The 11,742-nt window shown below is 40.8% G+C and overlaps 1 non-coding gene across 1 annotated transcript; it reads left to right on the forward strand.

The window, feature by feature from the left end:
* Positions 1-11,241: 11,241 nt before the first annotated feature.
* Positions 11,242-11,348, forward strand: LOC117279368 (small nucleolar RNA R71). Its single transcript, XR_004509780.1, has one exon. It is a non-coding gene; the product is annotated as a small nucleolar RNA R71 (small nucleolar RNA).
* Positions 11,349-11,742: the final 394 nt, after the last annotated feature.

The following is an 11,742-nucleotide window of genomic DNA, read 5'->3' on the forward strand; positions in this document are numbered from 1 at the left end:
CAGGGATGGGTTATTTTGAGTGTGGAGATTTGGGTCACATAAAGAGACATTGTCCCCGCCTTTCGGGTGGTCCATCTCAGCAGAGGAGTTAGACTACGACTTCAGCACCAATTACTTCATTACCAGCCAAGCCAGCTCGGGGTGGTGCTCAGGCAACTATGGGTCGCCCTAGAGGGGGAGGCTGATTAGGGGAAGCCAGGCCTGATTCTATGCTCTTCCTACCATACCAAATGTTATTGCTTCAGACATAATGATGACATGTATTCTCTCAATTTGCCACAATGATGCTTCTGTATTATTTGACCCGGGTTCCACTTATTTGTATGTATCCTTGTATTTTACCTGTTATCTTGGTATGCCCCGTGAGTCGCTAGTTTTATCTGTTCATGTATCTATGCTAGTGGGCGATACTATTGTTATGGACCGTGTATACCGGTCGTGTGAAGTGACTATTGTGTGATTTGAGATGAGAGTTGATCTCTTTCTACTTAGCATGGTTGATTTCAACGTGATCTTGGGTATTGATTGGTTGTCTCGATGTCATGCTATTTTGGACTGTCACTCTAAGACCATGACGTTGGATATACCGGGGTTGCCAAGGATCGAGTGGAGAGGTTCTCTAAATTATGTTCCCAGTAGAGTGATTTTATATTTAAAGGCCCAAAGGATGGTTAGAAAGGGATGTCTGTCTTATTTGGCCTTTGTGAGGGATGTTGGTGATGGTACCGCCACTATTTATTCTGTTCCGGTGGTGCTAGAATTTTTAGATGTGTTTCCTGCAGACCTGTCGAGCATGTCGCCTGATAGGGATATTGACTTTGGTATTGACTTGGTGCAGGGAACTCAGCCCGTTTCTATTCCTTCGTATCGTATGGCACCAGCTGAGTTGAAGGAATTGAAAGAGAAACTTTAGGAACTTCTTGATAAGGGATGTATTAGTCCTAGTGTGTTTCTTTGGGGTACACCAGTTCTGTATGTGAAGAAGAAGGATGGTACTATGCTAATGTGCATCGATTATAGGCAGTTGAACAAAGTTAAAATCAAGAACAAGTATCATTTGGTGCGCATTGATGACCGACCAGATTTAGGGAGCGAGGGTGTTCTAAAAGATTGATTTAGGTCTAGGTATCACCAGTTGAAGATTAAAGATTCAGATATTCTAAAGACAACATTTAGGACCCGTTATGTTCATTATGAGTTCATTGTGATGTCTTTTGGGCTGACCAATGCTCCAGCAGCATTCATACATCTGATGAACAATGCATTTTAGCCTTAGCTCGACTCGTTTGTCATAGTATTCATTGATGATATCCTGGTGTACTCTCGATACCAGGAGAAGCATGCCCAATATTTGAGTATTGTGTTGCAGCGATTGTGGGAGGAGAAACTTTATGCTAAATTCTCCAAGTGTGCATTTTTGCTTAGTTCAGTGGCGTTCTTAGGGCACGTGGTGTCCAGTGAGGGGATTCAGGTGTATCCAAAGAAGATAAAGGCGGTTAATAGTTGGCCCACACCGTCCTCAACCACAGAGATTCAGAGCTTTCTCGGCTTGGCTGATTATTATCATCGCTTCATGAAGGGTTTCTCGTGTATTGCATCACCTTTGACTAAATTTACCCAGAAGGGTGCTCCTTTTAGGTGGTCCGATAAGTCTGAGGAGAGCTTTCAGAAGCTCAAGAATACCTTGATCACAACTCCAGTTCTAGTTTTGCCTTCAGCTTCAGGCACTTATATAGTGTATTGTGATGCTTCTTGGATCGGTATTAGGTATGTCTTGATGCAGGAGGGTTGATTGATTACTTATGCTTCGTAAAAGTTGAAGCCCCATGATAAGAACTACCATGTTCATGATTTAAAGTTGGCTTCCATCGTGCGTTGAAGATTCGGAGGCACTATCTCTATGGTGTGTCTTGTGAGATATTTATAGATCATTAGAGTCTCCAGCACTTGTTCAAAGAAAAGGATCTAAAGTAGAGGCATCAGAGATGGTTGGAGATGCTAAAGGACTATGATATCACTATTATGTATCATCCCGGGAAGGTCAATGTAGTGGACGATGCCTTGAGTAGGAAGGCGATGAGTAAGGGTAGCCTTGCATTTATTCCTGTTGGTGAGAGACCGCTTGTAGTTGATGTTTAGGCCTTGGACAACCAGTTCGTGAGATTAGATGTTTCAAAGCCCAGTTAGGTTCTGGCTTGTGTGGTTTCTCAGTTTTCCTTATATGACCGCATCAGAGAGCGCCAATATGATGATCCCCATTTACTTGTACTAAAGGACAAGGTTCACCACGGTGATGCCAAGGATGTTACTATTGGGGATGATGGGGTGTTAACGATGCAGGGCCGGATATGTGTGCCTAATATAGATTGGCTACGTGAGTTGATATTTGAGGAGGCCCAGAGTTTGCGGTATTCCATTCATCCGGTTGCCGCGAAAATGTACTAGGACTTAAGGCAACACTGTTGGTGGAGAAGAATGAAGAAAGATATAGTGGGGTTTGTAGCTCGATGCCTTAAATGTCAGTAGGTAAATTATGAGCACCAGAGACAGGGTGGATTTCTTCAGAGTCTAGAGATTCCCGAGTGGAAATGGGAGCGGATCACCATGGATTTTGTAGTTGGTCTCCCACGGACTTCGAGGAAGTTCGATGTTATTTGGGTGATTGTGGATCGCCTAACCAAGTTCGCGCAATTCATTCCAGTTGGGACTACTTATTCTTTGGAGCAGTTGGATGAGATTTACATTTGCGAGAATGTTTGCCTTCGCGGTATGCGTCCATCATTTCAGATCGGGGCGCACAGTTTACATCGCAGTTTTAGAGAGCCGTGCAGTGAGAGTTGGGCACCCAGGTTGAGCTGAGTACAACATTTCACCATCAGACGGATGGACAATCCGAGAATACCATTTAGATATTGGAGGATATGTTACGCGCTTGTGTCATTTATTGTGGGGGTTGTTGGGATCGGTTTCTGCCGCTCGCAGAGTTTGCCTACAACAACATCTACCAGTTGAGCATTCAAATGTTTCTGTATGAGGCTTTTTATGGCAGAAGGTGTCCATCTCTGGTGGGTTAGTTTGTGCCTGGGTATGGACTTGGTTCAATATGCTTTGGACAAGGTTAAATTGATTTAGGATCGGTTTCACATGGTGCAATCTAGACAGAAGAGTTATGCCGATAGGAAGGTTCGTGATGTTGCTTTCGTGGTCGGGGAGAAGGTACTGCTCAAGGTTTCATGAATCAAGGGTGTTATGAGGTTCGGTAAGAAAGACAAGTTGAGCCCTCGGTATATTGGGACATTTGAGGTACTTTAGAGGATTGGAGAGGTGGCATACAAGCTTGCCTTGCCACCTTGTTGGTCGAGTGTTCATCCAATATTTCATATTTCTATGCTCCGAAAGTTTGTCGGCGATCTGTCTCATGTTTTGGATTTCATCACGGTTCAGTTGGATGGTGATTTGACTTACGATGTGGAGCCAGTGGCCATTTTGGGTCGACAGGTTAGAAAGTTGAGGTCAAAGGATATAGCTTCAATGAAGGTGCAGTGGAGAGGCCAGTCAGTTGAGGAGGCTACTTGAAGATACAGAGCGGATATCCATACCTATTTGAGACTCCAAGTATGTTTCCAGGCTCGTTCGAGGACGAACGTTTGTTTAAGATGGGCAGGATGTAACGAACCGGCCGGTCGTTTCAAGAGTTGTAGCCCCATTCTCCTATTGACTACTCATTTTTTTGCTTTAAAGACGTTATGTGACTTGTCGGGGTAGTCGGTTCGGGTTCGGAGAGGTTTTTGAATATAACGAGACACTTGGTTTTAAGGTGGAAAGCTTAAGTTAAAATGGTTAACCAGATGTTGACTTATGTGTAAATGACTCCAAAATGTAGTTTTGATGGTTTTGTTACATCCGTTGGGTGATTTTGGACTTAGGCGCGTGTTTGGATAGTTATTTCGAGGTCCATAGTTGAATTAGGCTTGAAATAGAGAAAGTTGGAAATTTGGAAGTTTGATCGAGAGTGGACTTTATGGTTTACTGGGCTCGGACTGGAGTTTTGGGAGTTGGAGTAGGTCTGCGGTCTCATTTGTGACTTTGTGCAAATTTTGGAGTCAGTCGGACGTGATTTGATGGGTTTCAGCATCGTTTGTAGAGGTTGGAATTCCTTAGTTTTAATAGGCTTGAATTGGGGTGTGATTTGTGTTTTTGATGTTGTTTGAGGTGATTTCGAGGCTTGACTAAGTTCGTATTGTGTTTTAGGACTTGTTGGTATAATTGGTTGAGGTCCCGCGGGCCTCGGGTTTAATTCGGATGGTTAACGGATCGAAAATGAGACTTAGTACATTGTTGAAGTTCGGAGTTTTCTGGTGTGATCGCACCTGCGAGGGATTGGCCGCAAGTGTGATGCCGCAGATACAACTGTATTTGCTCAGGTGCGGATCTAGGATGGCCTGTGGCCGGACATAGGTGCAAGCGTGTAACCGTATATGCGAGAAAGGCTCCGTAGCTACAGAGTTCAGGGGCGAGGTCTATTTTCTCACAATCAGTTAGTAGGTCGCAGAAGCGCCTCCGCAGGTGCGGAACCTGGAGCACAGATGCGGGCCGTGTGGATTTTAGTAATTTCAATATAAGCGGTGGATTTTACCGCAAAAGCGGTTCCGCATGTGCGATTATTTGGACGCATGTGCAAAAAGCCTAGGCAGCGTTTTATAAATGAGGGTTCCGAGATTGTTCACCAGTTTAAGCGTTTCAAGCTCAAGTTTTGGCGATTCGTGAGAAGATTTTCGGGGGTATTTCTTGAGGTAAGTCACTTGTGGTCTAATTTATTCAATAATTGTGTTTCCCCATTGATTTTCCCACCTAGTTTGTGTTTATTTAAGATGAAATTTAGGAGTTTGAGGCTACATATTTGGAGAGTTTGATTTGGGGATTTGGGTAGCGATTTGGTATTCGATTTTGGTAAATTTGGTATGGTTGGACTCGTTATTGAATGGGCTTTCGGGTTTTGTGAATTTTATCAGATTTCACGAAATTGTGAGCCTGAGAGAGAGAGAGAGAGAGGCTGGAGAGATTGATGTTTGAGTGAGGCCGAGGCTCTGATTGTAAGTGACAGTTGTGTGATTAGGCTGCACGCCGCAACATGCTTTATTGATTTATGCCTGGATATAGCTTATTATAGTGCTTGGGGTGAAGGAGCCCCTTCGGAGTCTGTACACACCCCTAGTGAGCGCAGTTGATTTATATTGAGGGATAGATCTTCCATGGACATGGATCTTATCCGAATCATTTATATTTGGGGATGGATCTTCCCATGGGCTAGATTGGCCTTATACAGTACCGAGTGACTGACTGTCATTTGATGTATATATACATGGGTTGGATCTTTCCTCGGCTGGATTGGCCATATACAGTACTGAGCGATTGAATATACTGAGAATGTCAGTACACGAGTCTTTCAGCATGGTGCATCACATACAGTATGTGCATTGCCATGTAGATGTTGAGAGGTCATACTCCTCATATCATTCATAATTGATTTATCTTACTTGTATTGAGTTTAACTGCTGAACATGAAAGCATGCCTACAGTTCTATATTGTTATATCTAAATTGAATTGTACTTGCTGAGTTTGTTACTAGTTCCAGTCCAAAGGTTAGATTTGTTACTTATTGACTTTAACTTAGATTTGCTACACACTGCACCTCGTGTACAGATCCAGGTGCTTCCGGTCACAGCAGTTGCTGAGTTGTCGAGTCCAGATATTTCAGAGATTATCGAGGTAGTTGCTTGGCATTCGCAGACCTTGACTCTCCTCCCTTATCTTTCATTTTATGTTTTAGTTTTATTCTATGGACATTGTATTAGACTATATCTATGTAGATGCTCATGTACTCGGTGACGCCACGGTTTTGGGAGAGATTTGGTATTTAGTTATGATTTCTTATTCTATTTTAAAAGGTTTTCCTTAAATTTGACTACTTTTGTCTCTTTCAAAGCTTTAGTATGTTTGAAATGTCTGAGTAGTTGGCTTTCCTAGTTCTATGATAGGCGCCATCCCGACAGGTTGGTTTTGGGTCGTGACATAAAATTAAAAATGAAGTTATTTGGGACAATGTGGGTATGGCCCTTGTGGAGGAGAAAATGTGGGACATGAGACTTAGATGGTTCGGGCATGTGAAGAGGAGAAACATTGATGCTCCGGCGAGGAGGTGTGAGAGGCTCGTATGGGAGGGCCACGGAGAGGTAGAGGCAGGCTGAAGAAGTATTGGGGAGAGGTACTTAGGCAAGATATGGCATTGCTCTAGATCACCAAGGACATGACCATAGTTAGGAATGTGTGGAGGTTGAGAAAAAGGTAGAGGGTTAGGTGGCCGAGTGTTTTCCTTATTTGTAGTAGTAGCTTTGATACACAACTTGGTGTCTTTTGTTTTTGTTTTGTACCCCTAGACTTATGTTACTACTTGATTTTGTCTTGTGTCTTCATTTCTGACGAACGCAAAATACAATACAAAATTAATGGTCGCTAGTCAAAGATAGTATAGTTTAATTATCGTCTCCACGTGGATTGGATTTAAATAATGCTCAAGTAATTTCTTGTTTAACGCTATTCAGGATAATAAAAATAAGATTTGTAATGATTATGAACTAAGTTTAACTACTAAAATAACGCAATTGACAATTGACAGCATGGAATTAGAGATTCGCAGGGTGGTTTCTTATCAATGTGAGGAATAAGGGTTTGACATGATAGGTGCAATATAGCTATTTGGGATTTAACTCTACATTAATTCACTCTAATGTTCTAATGATTCTCGCGAATTAACTCGATGATTAGTTCAAATGTGTAGTCAAGAATCCTTTCTCAATTAAATATTAAATTTACGAGATGAACTAATATAAGTACTGTGAAGTATGCAAGAATGCGTTAATGGATCGGTCCTTAGGAAAATGTCTCTCGAATATTCTCCTATCTTCATTCAATCAACAATTCAACAAGATCTTTCGATTACTTAAGAGAATCAATGAATTAAATCAAACAAAATAATGCAAAGATAATCACCAAGATATTCCTCTTTCGATTAAATAAACTGATGAGTAAAGTTGCAACAATTTGAAACTCAATAAATGAATTCAAGCACGAACTAGTATTAATATCCACAATATTCATCAAAACACCATATCCATCAAACCCTAAGGTAAACTACTCCGTAATTATGGAGGAAGTCATCACAATTCTAATTAAAGAATAAGAAAGCATCAATCTAACTTTACAATCCAAACTCTCGTATTTAATTGATGGAAAAATGATGGAATCCCGTGTCTTGTTGTCTCCAATGCTCTCCCAAAGCTTCCGAGGTCCAAAATTCCCTTCCAAAATGTCTTTTTGGTGTATTTATACCATGTAGGAATGGTCCCAGGCAAAATTACCTTTTCCTAGCCTATACAGGACAAGTAGTCTGAGAAAACTACACACGCGCGTCACGTGCCACCCCATGCGAGGCACATGTGGGAAAGTTCAGAGAGCAGGTTCTGATAGACAACAGACAATTTGTACTGCCGCGCCTCCCCATGTGGCACGACAGTGCATTATTTACAGATTATTTTGTTTCGTCGAGTTTTGATATCTAGACTTGGCTCTTGACCCCCTAACGTGATCCTGTTTTAATCCTTTGGTCTTTTACTCAGACTTCAAAGATCCAACTTATTGAGTTTAGCTCCCAAATATCTTTTTAACTCGAAATGACTTCCTAAAGGGCATAAAACGCATAATAAGTGTAATACACTAGTATTTAAGGTCAAACACAAATAAAATGCAGTAACTAAAGTGCAAACTATGACTGAAACCAGTAATTCTAGCCTACCATCTACACAACACTTGAACCATTGCTCATCCTCGAGCAATCAAACTTCACTTCACGTAGAGACAACATTTTTATCAGACAACTTCCATAACACATCATGCCAAGAATATTTAAAACAACTAAGAACCATACCATAACATCCTCACCTAAAGACTCGACTCAAGAGCACCATACATTTTTCACAACATGCTCACTTATTCTAATACAGAGGTCAAAGAATTCACCTTACTTGCACAAATCATGTGCCCTTATACAAACAATAGTGAGTAGTTCCACACACAATAAAGTTAAGAGCAAGTAGGAACTCAAGATAGAAAGAATCAACTGACTCTCAAAAATTAAATTCATATGCCACAAAAGACGTACCATAGTCTTGCCCGTAGTGTAATACTCTAGGAATTAAACTCATTCAGTCAAAGATTAAGTAGGACTTTAATTTGGTTATAATATAGGTTGCGGAACGGGTATGATACATTTGGATATAGTGACTACACATCCCTTAGCACTTTAATACACATACATTAACAATTCAAATCCCACACTTTTATTGAACCAAACCCTAACCTTCATACATAATAGCTTCACGCTCCCAATATCCTTAAGCACAAAAAAGATGAGGACTACCATTATCATAAAATCTATTTTTTCTTTTTCTAAGTTCTGACTTTTTTCTTTTCAAGCAGACTCATGTTTTTTCAATTCTCTACACATGGCTCTCACCATATTTTTCAAACAATGCACCTTTCTCCTTTTTTCAATAGTTCCACTCAAAAACACGACCATACCTCACTTAGCTTTTACAAGCTCATAAAAAAAATCAAGTGCTTAAGAGAGGTAAAAACGGTTCAAACAGATAGACCATTCAAACAAAAGGAGTCAAGCTTGTAGTGTGGTTACAAAAGAAATAGGATTACAAGCTTAAAGAGGCTAACTAAGATACACATTCAGTAGGTGGGTAAAAGCATATATGTGGCTCAACAAAACAAAATACCTATATCACTTCCTAGACTAAATAAGACTACTATTTTGCTTTGACATGCCCAGAATATCAACAGCCTCACACACGCATTGGCACATATCTCAGTTAGAATCGGATCTATCCCGACTCTCTAGTCAAAATAGTTAAGTAAAGTTACAAATCACTCAATTTAAGGTATTTATTTAAGAGTTAATAACTGAGCCTAGGCGTCAAAATTAAGGCACTCTCTGCTCTTAAGGCACAACAAAGTCGAGGAAAGTCATCTCCATTCAAAGCATAGCACAAGACTTCACTACTCCTACTAAATAAAAAAAACTAACTACACCCGGTTCAAGCAAAATCATTGGAAAAGAACCGCGACACAAAGAAAAACCAAGGGGGAATTGTTACACTACCTAAGGAAAACAAAATATTTTTCTTCGACTTTAATCCCTCAAGAAGACAGTCGAGGAAACCCATCATCAGGAAAAGTCAAAAAACCATTCAATCAAAAGAAACGATACTATTACAAACACACATATACATATATACATTCCCCGCCCCATACTTTAAATTGTGGCATGTACCCATGGCACACAAATAAAAAGCAGGAGGTAAAGGAAACTTCCTTAATTTATATTTCCCGGGTCCGAATCAAGGTCGGAATCTACTATCCACGCCCGACCCAATGCATACATCCACGTCGAGAGCTTATTTTTTGCCTTCCTTGGGTGCATCCCACACTCGTCAGTTGCACTCTTTCCGATTTTCTCTTTCAGGGCCCCCTTTTCTCCTTCCATTTTGAAAATCAACCTTTCATCCACCACTCTGAGCATGAGCTGCCTTTCCTGAATATCTAGAATTGCTCTTCCTCTAGCCAAGATGGGTCTTCCTAAAATCAGAGAGACCTCCCTATTCTCTTCCATGTTAACCACAATAAAGTCTACAGGGAACACAAATTTGTCTACCCAAACAAGCACATCTTCCACTATTCCTTTAGGTATGATCGTGGTCTGATCTGCTAGCTGCAAGGACACAAGTATCGACCTGATTTCTCCAATCTCACCCTCCAATTTCCTGTAAATAGATAAAGGCATAAGATTAATAGAAGAACCTGAATCACAAAAAGATTTTTGAAAATTAGTACTTCCTAAAGATCAAGATATAGTAAAACTCCCTAGATCTCCACGTTTTTAGGGAACTTATTTTGCAAGATGGCACTACAATGCTCTGTCAGCTTGACAACTGATGCCTCTTCTACTTTTAGATTCTTGGACAATATATCCTTCATGAATTTAGCATAAGGTGGCATATGAGAAAGCACCTCTGTGAAAGTATATTCACATGCAACTTCTTGAACACTTCTAGAAAGCACTCAAACTGTTTGCCCAACTTCTCTCTTCTTTGCTTCTGGGGAAAAGGTAAAGCTGGCATGTAATTTCTTTCTTTAGTCTCATTATTTGTTGAATTATTAATTTTCTTCTTTTCCTGATCTCTATTCTTCCAATTCTTCTTGAGATCATCATCTACCATCCCTGCACCTTTTTGAGTGTTGCCGATTTTCTGTTCTTCCAAACTCTTTATCTGTTTTTCAATCGGCTCATCCTTTTGCTTTGCTGTGGGATCCTCCTACTCGTGTCCACTACTCAAAGACATTGCATTTATTGTCTCTTTTGGATTTCTTTCTGTGTCATTAGGGAGCATTTCTGGGACTCTCTCGGATAATAGAGTAGCTAGTTGCCCAACATGTCTTTTCAGGTTTCGAAAAGATGTGCCCAGTTCTATGATAGTTGCACCGTGGGCGTCAAGTCTCTCATATGTCTTGATAATGGAGGCCTTTATTAGATCTTCCATGCTAGACTGATTAGACTGTGGAGGGTAATATTGCTTCCTCTACTGATTTTGAAAGCTTGGAGCTCCTTGTCCCTCGGGTCTAGAGTTATTTTGCTGCCATGAGTCCAAGCTACCACTTGGTGAATTCCAAGAAAAGCTGAGGTGCCTCTTTCCCATAGGATTAAATTGTTGCTACTTTGGTAGTTTCCCCTATCAAATATTCCCACAACATTTACCTCTTCATCTGCATCTATGATCTGATACTCATATGTTAGATGGCCCATTCCACATAAATCACAAACTGGTGATGGTTGGCTCTAGACCTTGGCTAAGGTCAGCCTTCTTATCTCACTGGCCATGGCTTCTAGTTGGTCTTGCATTGTTGTGTTAGAATCTACTTAATGAACCCCAACTGATTTTCTTCTATCGTTACTCTCAACATGCCACTGCTTTGTATCTTCAGAGAGCTCATCAAGTATCGCCACAATCTCCTCAAAAGTCTTCTTCATTAAAGGACCTCCAACTGCAGTGTTCATAGTTCGTCACGAGAGAGGTGTCAGTCCATCCCAAAAGTCCTGCAGTTGTATCCATAATGCAATACCATTATGCTGACACTTCCTTACTATCTCCTTGAATCTCTCCTAAGCCTCGAAAACATTTTCGGTGTCCGTCTGACAGAATTTATGAATTTCCCTTTTGAATTTCATTGTTTTTGCAGCTGAAAAGTATTTGTCAAGAAACTTTCTAGTCATATCTTCCCATGTCCTGATCGACCCTATTGGTAAGCTACGAAGCCAGTGTTTCGTGTCATCCTTCAGTGAAAAGGGGAATGCCCTTAGGTATACTGCATCTTTTGACACTCCGTTGTACTAGAAGGTGTTTATAATTTTCTCAAAATCCATCAAGTTAGTGTTAGGATCCTCATTCGCCTTCCGTCTGAAGACACAGTTGTTCTGGATAGTTTGAAGTAACTCTTGGTTTAACTCAAAATTATTCGCTGCCACTGGTAGAGGTCTGACACTGGACAATCCTTGATTGTAGAGTGGTCTGGCATAATCACCCAATGCTCTACCAGGCCTGGGTACCGCATTCCCGAAC

The sequence above is a fragment of the Nicotiana tomentosiformis genome, chromosome 12 (genome assembly GCF_000390325.3).
Source record: "Nicotiana tomentosiformis chromosome 12, ASM39032v3, whole genome shotgun sequence".
Lineage (NCBI taxonomy): Eukaryota > Viridiplantae > Streptophyta > Magnoliopsida > Solanales > Solanaceae > Nicotiana > Nicotiana tomentosiformis.